Source organism: Galeopterus variegatus, unplaced genomic scaffold, assembly GCF_000696425.1.
Source record: "Galeopterus variegatus unplaced genomic scaffold, G_variegatus-3.0.2 Scaffold9884, whole genome shotgun sequence".
NCBI classification, from domain to species: domain Eukaryota; kingdom Metazoa; phylum Chordata; class Mammalia; order Dermoptera; family Cynocephalidae; genus Galeopterus; species Galeopterus variegatus.
This window is the reverse complement of record NW_007735995.1, coordinates 51,030-64,605: the sequence shown is the minus strand read 5'-3', so window position 1 is coordinate 64,605 and position 13,576 is coordinate 51,030.

The following is a 13,576-nucleotide window of genomic DNA, read 5'->3' as shown; positions in this document are numbered from 1 at the left end:
GGAAGGAAGGAAGGAAGGAAGGAAGGAAGGAAGGAAGGAAGGAAGGAAGGAAGGAAGGAAGGAAGAAAAATTTTATACAGAATAAGAAAGTAGAGAATTGAGAACCCTTCTGCTGCGGAGAGTCTGAGTTAGATTTGCGGAGAGTTTCTACTTCCTGGCATTTATTCCAGGCAGAGATCTCTGAGAATTATTCCTATGTTCGTATGCCATAATTTATTTTATGGGTAATGAGGGTGGAATAATGCCTATATCAACTGCGTGGTTCTTTCATAGTGAAAGAGGGTTAGTTAAAATAAACATGTCTCCAAAGATTAATAACTAAGAGGGAGTTCTTGGAGCCTAATTAAAGGACCAATTAATGGAGTTGGTCTCCCTTCTATCACCCAGGAGGGAGGTTATTTACAGCTTTCCTGGTTATAATGGCTCCTTCTTTGTTGTGGGTTGTGCTTTCAAGTCCTCTCTTAGATGTGATGGAGAAGGCTCAGAAGCATATAAGACCCTCCTCTTCCACAGCTGTATTATTTCTGAAGGAGTTGAGTGAGTCAAATTTGCTAATGATCGACTGTGTTCTCCTCTCAGAGTACTGGTGGAGTGAAACACTCTCAGAAGCCTGAACTAAAATATCTGTTCGTCCTATCTGAACACATAGATATACCACAAAGTAAAAGGAATTGGATCACAGGACAAGAAATCTTTCTTAGAATTCTGAGGTGGGTCACTAGGGATTCTGCTATAAGGAATTTCAAGGGCTTAGGATCCAAACAGAATATCACATATACAAAAATAGCTCAGTGTCATCATCCTTGAAGTCTAAGTTTAATGAGGGGCCCTTTTTCCAAAGCAGCTTGTTTACTTATTTATTTATTTGTAAGTACAGAAATCTCATTTAAGTCACTTCAAAAAAGCATTAACCAAGACTTCTCCCGTCCATAACTATTTAAAGACAAACTGAGTTAACAGTAACACTAATTATAAATAGACAGAGGGATATTGAGCTGCCTCAATTCAAAAACTCTATCCAGACAAATTGATAATCACAACAAACAAACCATTGAAGACAGAAAGTCCCAAACATGGTTAAATGTGTGTCACAGGACGGGTCAAGGAGTGACTTGCTGTACCTCACAGCACGGGAAAACCCATGGGGTGGGAGTGGGGCCCTGGAGGGGTGACACTGATGAGATGGGGGTGGGGGTCTGGAGGGACTGGCTGATGTGTTAACTGTGGTGCATAAAACTGAATCTTTCAATGGGGAGGAATGAGTGCAGATGATACAAATATCCACCCTCTGGGGAGCTTATCTGTACCAGTAGTTCATGCTGTGTTCTTCTTTTCTGCCATACCTTCCCTGTAAGGACTAGTGGGAGCTGGTAGGGCTGCTGTAAATCTGGCTGGACCTTGATGAGCTGTACTTAGAGTGTAGTGAGTAGCCTTCTTGTTTCCCTTGGTATGAGGAGTCACACCCAGAACCTCTGCCTTAGCACCCCTGTAGCCCGGAATTGTAGGATGACCCTCCTGAGCCATAGCTGTTCCTGCTACTTTGGCCTCCACTACTGAAGCTGAACTTGTTCTCCTAATTGTAGTCCCAGCTGCACCCAACACCTGTAGAGCTGTAGGAGTTGGAATATGTGGAGTAATTGCCATGTCCATGGTTATAGCACTTGTTCTTCCACGGCAGAAAATCTGTAGAAGGATGATCTAATTAGGCAGTCTGCATCAACACACTTCAGAATGAAGTAGCAGGGGATGGGGCTAGAAAACCTTTGACTCATTTGATTTTTCCTTAAAGCCAGACAACACAGACTCAGAAGAGGAGTTGTGAGTTACTCTTGAGGAGCCTGATTTGTTTCATTTAAAGAGTTAAATTTGAGCAGCCTGAAGAAGACTCCATCCTGAATTGAGTGGATCCAAAACACCTTTAATGAATAAGTCTGGTTCATCATATTGAGAGACCACTAGTCAATAATAAATGTAATACTTGATCTTCTGATACTAATCCAGTCCACAGTGTTCCTGACAGACAAAATTTTTCCTACAACACGTTGAACATCTTAAAGCCAGGTAATTAAATATTAGGGAGGGCTGTGGATGAAATATTGTAAAAGAAAGGAGCATGTCAAAGGGGCTACTTTGTCATGTTACCTTTCCATTTTCTTCTTTTTTTAATTTGGTGAGTAAGATTGAGTGGAGGTAAGCATGGAGAGAAGGAATATATGATAACAAGAAAGGTGTGAGAAAAAGCTAAAGAGAAGCAAGATAAAATCTATCCCAAAATAAACTTTATCCAAAACGGAAAAAAGGTTAGTAGTCCTTGTTAAATAAGAAGCAACCAAACATAAGGTTTGAACAGAAGTGGTAGAATATTGGATGGATGAGAAAAACAACGTGGCAATTAAATGGTTCATAAAAGATTCTCACCAGTAGGACTGGATTAACATAGTTCTTTGTGCATGGCAGGGATTGCTGTGGTGATTTTATCTCTTAGGCATGTGTAGGAATAAGCTTTGCAGTAGTTACCACCTAAATGCAGAGATTCTCTTGTCTCTCAGTTGCACCAGCACATTTTGCAAAGTATTTTAATATCAAATTAGTTTTTCTTCCTGGAAGAAGATGAATTCTCCTTCAGTTTGTCTCAGTTCCTTGTCAAGCAGTTAGCATGACCCCTTTTCTGTTCATTTACTGAAACGACATCTATATGAAGAAATAGGGTGATTGTGTTATTGACAGCAGCTTCAATTACATTGTTCTTACGGTGAGGATTTGTACAACAAAGCCTCTGAAATAGACTCTGGCATTCTGGAGATCTTTGTGAGAAATTGTTACAAAGAATGAGCAGGAGCCTTCTCTGGTCTGTAACTTCTTGCTTACATAGAGGTGATTACCTGATTTTATCTCTGTCTTTCTCATGCCACACATCATCTCTTGCTGTATTATGCCTCCGTGAGCACATTTCTCATCTCATTGAGCTGAGATCTTTGCCTCATGCAAACCAGTATATATAGTGCTTTTCACTCTCGTGGTATTTAGAAAAAGATTAATATAACAATTAATACATTTTAGTGAGACATTGGAGAGCAGTGTTTTAAGATGTAGCTCTGGAGCTAGAGCGTCTGTATTTGAATCCCAGAGTTTTCCTTCATAGGTTATGTAACCTTAGGTATTTACCAGTCGGACTCACACCCTCATTATCACTGAAGAAATAATAATAAGAATACATAACTCACAGGGCTGTTGGCCAAATTAAAGTAAGATAGACTATAAAAGAATTCTCAATAGCAACTGGAATAGAGTATGCACTTAATAAATGTTAGCTACCTAACACCATGCCTTCCTTTTATGGCAAATTTAATTATATTTTGAATGAAAAATGTAAACAAGTCAAAGAAGTTCACAATTTTTAGAAAAACTAGCTAGTGAAATGCTGGAGTAACCAATATGTGGATAGAAACGTTATTTGTAGACATGTTTTTGGCAATACGGCAGGCTATACCTTCAAAGAAACTACTAAGAAAGCTAGATATAATCTAGAACACAGTTTTTAAGTGGTTAAGCATGTGAGGAAGCAAATAAATTCGTGAAAGAACAAATACAAACCTCAGAAGGTAGTGAACTGGGGCCAGCATTTTCCCAGGAGGGATCTACTAAACCCTGATGGTGTAAGGCCTGGGTTTTAATGGGCATATTTATAAGGGGTAGGTGTGTATGGTAGGATGAGAGACTACTCCCCACACTACTGAAAGAAGGTCTCAAAAGGGTGACACTCTTGGGAAAAACAGAAAAAAAAAAAAACAAGGACACTCTTGGGAAAAACAGAAAAAACAAACAAATCCCAGAAAATGAGTCAGAAGTACACACAACTCTCTAAGTCTTGGATGGGAGGCACAGGAAAAGAAAATATTCTCACGATAATTTATTTTTTTATTGTAACATAGTTGTTTGTATATATGTGTGGGGAAAGAGTTGAGTATCAATACCCATGTGCAATATGTGATATTAGAAGCAGGATAATTAGTACATTCAACAACATACAATGTAATCATTCTTTGTGACCCTACACCTGTTCCTTCCTCACCTCCCCTTCCTCCTTCAAACCCTTGGCAACTTCAGTTTTGTTCTCTTCTTTTGAAAGTTCAATGTATTACTGGGATTGTTGTATGTTTCTTTCTTTTGCTTTTTTCTTTATACTTTACTTGCTGATTTTTTAGCTCCTGCTTATGAGTGTGGACATGCGATATTTCTCTTTTGGTGACTGGCTCATTTCATTCAATACGATTTTCTCTAAGTTCATCCATGTTGCTGTGAGTGGTAGTATTTCATTCTTTTCAATGGAAGAGTAATATTCTATTGTGTAAATATAATACATTTCCTTATCCAGTTATTTGATAATGGACATTTAATTTGGTTCCAACTCTTGTCTATTGTAAATAAAGCTGTGATACACATGAGAGCACAGGCATCACTTCAACATGATGATTGCCATTCCATTGGGTATATACCCAGCAGTGGAATTGGTGGATTGAATGGCAATACTGTCTGTAGGTCTGAGAAATCTCCACACCATCTCCTATAATGGCTGCAGCAATTTAAAGTCTCACCAATAATGTAGACTGCTTCCCCTTTCCACGCATCCTTGCCAGCATTTATTTTTCCATCTTTTGGAAAATAAGCAGTCTACATGATCTGAAATAGTATCTCAATGCAGTTTTGATTTGTATTTTTTTGATGGTAAGTGATGTTGAGCATTTTCTCATGTGCCATTGGCCATTTATATACCTTCCTTTGAAAAATATCTATTCAACTCCTTTGCCCATTTTTCAATTAGGTTACTTGTTTTGTTACTGTGAAGTTGTTTGAGTTCCTTGTATATGTTGGATATTAGTCTTTCGTCATTTGCATAGTCTGCAAATAGTTTCTCCCAATCTGAGGGTGGTCTTTTCACCATGTTGATTGTTTTGCTGTGCAGAAGCTTTTTAGTTTGACATGATCCATTTGTTTAGTTTTCCTTTTGCTGTCTGTGCTTCGGAGGATCATATTCATAATGTCTGTGCCCATCAATACTTCCTGATTTGCTTCCCCTATGTTTTCTTTCAGTATTTTTATTGCTTTACACATTATATTTAAATCTTTTATCCATTTGGAGTTTGTTTTTTTATATGGAAAGAGGTATGGGTCTAGTTTCATTCTTCTACATATGGATGTGTAGTTTTTCCTGCACCATTTACTGAAGAGGCAGTCTTTTCCCCAATGTATGTTCATGGTGCCTTTATTGATGATGAATTTGCTGTAGGTTTGTGGGTTGGTTTCTGGGTTTTGTATTCTGTTCCATTGGTCTGAGTGTCTTTTTATGTCAGTATCATATTGTTTTGGTCAAGCAGTCTTATGCCTCCAGCTTTATTTATTTATTTATTTATTTTGCTCAGCATTCCTTGGTCTGTGAAGTATATTGTTGTTCCATATGAATGTTAGGATTTGTTTTTCTACTTCTGTGAAGAATGTCATTTGTAATTTGATGGGGATTGCATTGAACCTGTAGATCGCTTTGGGTAGAATGGACATTTTCACAATGGTTAATTCTTCCATTCCAAGAGCCTGAAATATCTTTTCGTTTTTTGTGTGTCCTCTTTATTTCTTTCAACAGTGATTTGTAGTTCTCATTTGTAGAACTAGGGCTTGGTCTGGTGCTCACAGGCCCTAGCTCTAGCTCTATGATTAGTGTAGTCAGCAGGATTCTGAGCAGGTACAAGAGCCAAAAAGCCCTTGGAAGAAAGAGGAAATGTGGCTACTTTTGACCATGTTGTTCCCCGTGGCCACTTTCCTGTTGACTGGGATCTGGCTGCTGCTCGCTGTAATGAAAGGCAGCATAGACCAGGCACTGAAGCAGAAAGCCCCTTGAGAGGGCGTGGCAGTGTGGCTGTCTTTGTGCGTGTGGTGCCCAGTGGCCACTTTTCTGCCGACTGGAGCTTGGTGTCTGCTCACTCTGTTGCAAGTTGATCAAGATTTGAAACAGAAAGCAGAGTTGTTGGTGGATGACGTGCAGCTATTGGAAGATTCAAAGAGGAAAGCTCTGTTGTTGGAAGCATGGACAGATGTCCTAGAGGATGACATGTGGTGACTGGCCACTCCTGCTTCTCACACCGAGGAAGACAACGAACCCATTGGTGAGTTGGGGAAGACCATGCATCCCCAGGCATGACCTCTCATGCATCAGAAAGTAAAACACAAGCAGCCTATGGGACCAGGCAGATGAGCAGTGAGCAATACACAGGTGACCCAATTTACCACCTATGTCCCATATACTCAGGTTGATTTAGTTGACATTTGGAAACACTTTTGGCAGAAACAGGGGTAGCCCTTGGCTACTTGGCTGTTGCAGTTATGGGATCTTGTGGTGGATAGTGTGATATGCCCTGGTGAGGAGATGGAAATGTTGGTCTCCATCACTGTGCACCCATACCTGAGTGAGTGGCTGCAGAATAGCCACAGGTATGCACAAGGGCCAGGTAATCACTCCTTAATGGATTGGGTGAGTGCAGCTTTCCAAACCATGTGGGCAAATGTTGGAGAAATGCCCAAGATTGTTAGTAAATGGCGAATGTATGCTGAGGTAGCTCAAATAATTTGAGAGCTGGGAATACAGCAGTCCATGCTTAATGTGAACACTTGTGGCCCGGATGAAAAAAACTTTACAGGCAGCATGAGAGACATAGTGTTGCAGAATGCCCCATTAATGACTGTCCTTTGGCTTACTGATGGTCATACTGGCCCCCTATACATGAGTTAATGACCATGATAGCCAGCTTGGATGAAGCAAAGGATAGGAGACAAGCAAAAGGGGTCTGAAAGGTGGCTAAGACCAAACTCCCAAGAAATACTTGGTATTTTACCCAAAAGGGACCAAGCAAGACTAGCCATAATCACATGTGGCCTGACTTGCTTGCAGCAGGAGTTGATAGAAAGAAAATTGACTGGCAGCCAAATGCAGTTCTGTTTGCCTTGTGGCAGTAATTGCGCCCTAAACAGCATTATGCTAAACATCTGGGAAAAGGTAATAAGGTACATTCAGTGGATTTAAATTACTTTTTGATTGCTTCAGAGGAGGTGGATGAAATGTTCCATTTTGACTAGGGAGCTGGCCAAGGTGTTCATCTTTAGGGGGCAGGTGAGGACTGGTGCCTCATGTTGAATTGGCAATGATGAAGCTGATGCATCGGCTAAGGTAAGATGGCTGGAAAGAGCTCCAGCAGCTGATGTAGCTGGTGGCTACACTGGAGAATGCAGCATGCTGGCTGCAAGACTGGGTGGTTGATGGCTTGCTAGGTGTCACATAAACCTGAGAAAAAGTGCCCCTGATGAGCCCTTGTGCTCCCGATGAGCAGACGGGTGCCCCTGATGAGCAGATAACTCATGTGAGAGTGCCCCTGACACAGTGGCAGGTGGATATTGTGGGACTACTGCCAAAGTCAGAGAGTTACTGGTCTTCTGTTTGTATGAACTTGTGGGGCCCCAAACCAAGTAAGATACCTATTTCCACAACCATCCTTTCTTAGGATCGCAAACTGGCATGTATCTTACCAGAGGGGTGAGAACTTCCCCTATCGGTACCAATAACCCTTCTGTCTTTTCACCCATAGTGTTCTGGCTACAGACAATGAACCAGAGGCAAGTGGGTACATACATATGTCGATGTGATCATCTACTGAATATGCACTGAATTTCATATCAGTATGACTACAAGATTCCCATGGAAAATCACACCAGTGATGACTATTAACTGGACATGTGCGGCTAAAGTACAGAACCACAGGACAAGTCTTAAGGCATATTGAAAAGACAATAGTTTGTATAAATTTAAGAGTCATTTACTTGGTAAGGGAACATCGTGGAAGATGTTGAATGCATAGATTGTATGGCGAGGGATCCTGAATGGGTAGATTGTGGGGAAAATAGAATAGTTTGGTCAGGGTCCTTCAAATCAGGTCTGGTTCGGGGGTCGAGCAGCACATTTCTTGTAAACAAGTTGTGTGTGGGTGGAGTTAGTACACATGTGCAGCCACGTATCTTTTTAGTTAATTGCTGTTTTGTGTTCTTCAGTTTGGAAGCAGAGCTGGCTGGCAGAGCTCATGTCTAAAAATAGAGCATGGTTACTCTGCTGGCAGCTGCTCAGTTTTCCTTTGGACTTTGCCAGTAGCAGTTGAGTTTCTGAGTTTCTCCTTTGTAGTGCCTAGCTCCTGGCATTGTGTGTGTTGAATAAAGCCTATTTCTACTTCAGCCAAGGCTCCAAGGACTGTTTTTTTCTGGTTACCTAGCTTGTAGACCTGCGTGTGAAGGGTTTGTGAATGGGCTCGAGGGGTCTGTGAGTTCCAGACCCTATCTCTAGCTCTACACCATTGTAGAGATCTTTTGCTTCCTAGGTTAAATTTATTCACAGGTTTTTAATTTATTTTTTGTTGACTATTTTAAATGTGCTAGCTTTCTTGATTTCTTTTTCTGTGGGTTCATCGGTGTCGTATAAAAATGCTTCTGATTTTTGCATTTTGATTTTGTATCCTGCAAGTTTACTGAAATTAACAACTCAAAGAGGCTTTTTTTTTTTTTTTTGAAGTCTTTAGCCTTCCCTATACATGGCATCACGTAATCTGCAAACAAGGACTGAGTTCTTTTTTTCCATTATGGATGACTTTTATCTCTTTCTCCAATAGCACATTAAATAGGAGTGGTGAGAGTGGGCATTCTTGTTTAGATCCCATTTTCAAGAGAACATCTTTCAGTTTTTCCCCTTTCAGTATGATATTGCTTGTGGTTTGGTTGTATATGGCTTTTACTTTTTTGTGATACTCTCTTTCTGTACCTAATTTGCTGAGAGATTTTATCAAGAATCGGTGTTGGATTTTGTCAAATGCTTTTTCTGTGTCTATTGAAATAATAATATGGCTTTTGTCCTTGATTTTGTTGATGTGGTGTATTGCGTTTATTGACTTGAGTGTGTTGAACCGTCCTTATATCCCTGGAATGAATCCCACTTGATTGTGGTGTATATGTTTTCTGATGTGTTGCTGTATTCTATTTGCTAATATTCTATTGAGGAGTTTCACATCTATGTTCATCAAGATATTGACCTGTAGTTTTCTTTTCTTGTTGTATCCTTGTCTAGTTTTAGTATCAGGGTGTTGCTGTCCCATAGAATGGGTGTCGGAGAATGGCTTCCATTTCAATTCTTTAGAATAGTTTCATCTGAATTGGCATTAATTCCTCTTTAAAGGTTTACTAGAATTTTGCAGTAAAGCAATTTAGTCCTGTGCTTTTCTTTGTTGGGAGACTGCTGATTGCTGCTTCAATTTCATTGCTTGTTGATGGTCTGTTCAAGTTTTCTTAGTTTTTTCGGTGTAGTTTTGGAAGTGTTTTTGTGACCAGAAATTTATCCATTTCCTTCAGGTTTCCTAATTTGTTGGCATATTAGTAGTGTTTAATGATTCTGTGTATTTCTGTGGTATGAGTTGCAATGTTTCCTTTTTCATTTCTAGTGATTTTTCTTTTTTGTGTGTGTGGGGGGGTCTTTGCTTTTTTTTGGTTAAGCAAGCTAATTATTTGTATATTTTATTTCTCAAAAAACCAAATTTTTATTTCATTTATCTTTTATTTCATTTTCTGGGTTTCTATTTTATTTAGTCCTTCTCTGATCCTTATTTCTTACTGTGTACTAATTTTGGGATTGGATTGTTCTTGTTTTCCTAGTTCTTTGAGGTGTAGAAGTAGGTTGTTTATTTGAGATCTTTCTATTCTTTTGGTATAAGCATTTATTGGTATAAACTTCTCTCTTAGTACTGCTGTTGCAGCATCTCACAGGTTTTGTTATGATGTGTGTTTATTTTCATTAGTTTTGAGAATTTTTTTTACATCTTGTATTATGTATTCTTGGATCCTGATGTTATTCAGGATTGTATTGCTTAATTTCCATGTGTTCGTGTAGTTTCCAGAGTTTCTCTTGTTATTGATTTCTAGCTTTGTGAGAAGATACTTGAAATTATTTCAATTTTTAAAAATTTATCGAGTTTTGATTTTTGACCTAATATATGTTGTATCCTGGAGGATGATCCATGTGCTGATGAGAAGAATGCACAATTCTCTGGTTTTTGAATGAAATATTCTATAGATATCTGCCAAGTCTATTCGGTCTAAGGTGTGGTTTACATATGGTGTTTCTCTGTTGATTTGTTGCTTAAATTATATGTCTAATGTTGAGAGTGGTATTCAGTTTCCCAACTAATACCGTATTTCAGTGTATCTCTTTCCTTAGGTCTAATAGTTTTTGCTTTACATACCTGGGTGCTCTGATGTTGAGTACATGTATATTCAGATTGTTATGTCTTTTGGCTGGATAAATTCCTTTATCATTATATAGTGGGCTTCCCAGTCTCTTTCTATGATTTTTTTTTTGAAGTCTTTTTTATCCAGTATAAGAATAGCTACTCCTGATGAGTTTTATTTCCACTTGTGTGGTATGTCTTTTTCCATCCCTTCACCCTTAGTCCATGTGTGTCTTTACAAGTGAGGTGAGTCTCTTGTAGACAACATATAGTTGGATCTAGCTTTTTAATCCAATCAGCCAGTCTGTCTTTGGGGTGGGGGATCTAATCCATATACATTTAGTGTTGTTACTGTAAGGTAGTGTCTTAATCCAGACATTTAACTGATTTTTATATGGTTTACTTAATTATCTTTTGTTCCTTTCTTCCTCTTTCATTGTTTGTCTTTGGTACTCATTTGTTTTTCAAGGAGGTATGGTATAGTTTTTTTCTCCTTCTCACTTGCGTATCTGCTCTAATAGTGGTGTTTGTTCTTCCTTGTGTATGCACAGTAGTGATTACCATTTTTTGGGTTTCAGGTGCAGGACTCCCTTAAGAATTTCTTGTAGAGCTTGTCATGCGGTAGTGATTTCCCACAGTGTTTGTTTGTCTGGGAAATACACTATTTCCCTTTCATTTCTGATGGTTAACCTTGCTGGGCATAGAATTCTTGGCTGGCAGTTTTGTTTTTTCTTTTAGTACTTTGAATATTTTATATTAATCTCTTTGGCCTGCAGAGTTCCTGTTGAGAAGTCTGCTGTTAGTCTGATTGGGATTCCCATATAGGTAACTCGATGCTTTTCTCTTGCTGTCTTTAAGACTGTCTCTTAATCCTTGACTTTTGGCAGTTTGAATATAATGTTTCTTGAAAAGAACCTTTATGGGTTGAATCTGTTTCGGGTCCTTCGAGTCTCTTGGATTTGAATAACTTATCTCTGACAATCCCTGAGACTTTTCTAGTATTATTTCACTGAATATATTTTCAATGCCTTTTCCTTTCTCCTCCCCCTCTCGGAGCACCCATGATTTGAATGTTTGTGTGCTTAAGGTGGTCTGTTATCTTTCTTAGATCTTCCTTATTTTTGGGATTCTTTGTTTTTTTTCTTCTGTTTTTTTTTTTTTTTTTCGGTCTGCTTGGGTTATTTCAAAAATACTGTCTTTCTGATCAGAAATTATTTTTTCCACTTGCTCTAGCCTTCTGCTCATACTCTCAATTGTAAATTTTATTCCATTGAATAAGTGTTTCAGTTTGAGGATTTCTGCTATTTTCTTTTTTATCATATTTATCTCTGCAAATTTCCTCCTTCAAGTCCTGGATTATTTTTCTCATTTCATTGTGTTGTCTACCTGAATCTTCTTGTATCTCATTGAGTTTGTTTAAGATTGTTCCTTGGAATTCCTTTACAGACATTTTAAGGGCTTCCTGATCTGTGGGGTCTGGTACTTGAAAAGTATTTTGTTACTTTGGTGGTGTCATATTTCATTGACTTTTTATATTTCTAGTCCCTCTGTGTTGATATCTAGTCAGCTAAAAGAGCATTTGCCTCTTCTATTACTCTAGGTTGGTCTTTGAGGATAGATATTTCCTCTTGTAGATGTATTTTGTATTGACTGTTGAGTAAGGTGTTTTAATATTGGTTCTTGACAAACACAGTAGTGCAGTGTCTGTGTGGATAATTCTGCCATATTTAATGTTTGAGTGCCTCCATGGTGTAGGCACCAGGGCATTTTGTGATTTCTTGTGGTGTTTAGTGACACTGTGTTGGGACATTAAGGACTCAAGTGAGCTCTTCAGGTCTTGGGCAAAGTGCCATAGTTACTTGTCAACCTTAAATTGGGGTGCGTGATGCTAGGCACACTTGTTGTCTCCCCAGCTAGTATCTTGTGACCCTGATGGGTGCACTGAACTATACTGGATCTCCTCATTTTGAATGGATGACCCTGAGTGAGCTTTCTTTTTCCTTGTTCCTGTCGGCCAAGGCTTCTCCTGGATCCTTGTTTCCACTGGTTGAGGGATGAGTTGATGGTGGCTGGAAATTTTCTCTGTACACTATTTGGCTATACTGGGTTTTTGTACTCTCCAGGTTCTCTGTGTGTCTCTCCCTAGGTCAGGGCAGTTGTGCTTACTGCACATGAGTGTAATTCTCCCTGTGGTTTTGGCCGCTGAGATGTGGGTCTATGTGGGCTTACCTCTTTCCGGGGGCTCTGCTTGTGAGTTTTCCTGTGTCAATGCGTAGTGCCAGTTGTGGGTCCTACTCTGCAAGTCTGATTGGTGCAGTGGCAATGGTAGTGGTGTGTATGGATTCCAGAAGTGGCAGCAATGGGAGTACTCGTGCAGGCAGTAGTAACCTGGTTCCCACACCCAGGGCTGGCTACTGTTTCAGTGCCAACATCAAGTCCCACCCATCACCAGTCTGGCTGCTGCAATGATATGGTCAGGGATCACGCACATGGCCAGACTTGTTGGTGTGATGGTGGAGGCAGCAGCCATACTGCAAGTGGCTATGGTGGGAATCCAATGCTCAGCCTGTCTGGCTTGTGAGGGGATCTCATATGCAACCTGGCTGGCTGGTGCAATGGTGTGGAGAGGGATTGCATGCGGGTCGTCTGATTGGTGCGCTGGTGACATGGCAGGTGTGGGAGAGCACTGTAGGTTGTGGCAGGTCGGCCCATACCCTGTTCATCCACCTGGTGTAATTGCTAGAATGGTAGCAGCTGCACTGCATGCAACTAGGTCTAGGGTCCACGGTATAGCAGGGCTTATTGGTGAGGCAGCTTGGTAGGGGTCTGGTGCATGACTGGCCAGGCTTGGGCAGAGATGTGGACAGCTGCTGGCAATGGCTGTCACTCTTCAGGCACATGTGGCAGGAGTACCATGTATGGTTGGGTTGGCTGGGTAGGCTGCTTGTGCAGAAGTCCTGCATGCAAATGGTCTAGTGGGTGCGGAGATGTAGATGGCTGCTGGGGATGGGTCCTGCACTGCAAACAGTGGTCTCAGGCCAGTCAGGCTGGCTACTACTTCAGCATCATCAGGGAGTCCCACACCCAGCTGGTCTGGCTGGTGTGATAGCTATGGTGGGAGAAGCCACACTGCATGCAATTATGGCAGGAATTCCCATGCATAGCAGGGCTGTCTGTTGAGGCAGTTTGGGCAAAGGTCCCAAGAGTGGCTGATGTGACTGTGGTGGCAACGTAGCTTCTAGAGATGGCTGCTGCACTGCAGGAGGCTGTGG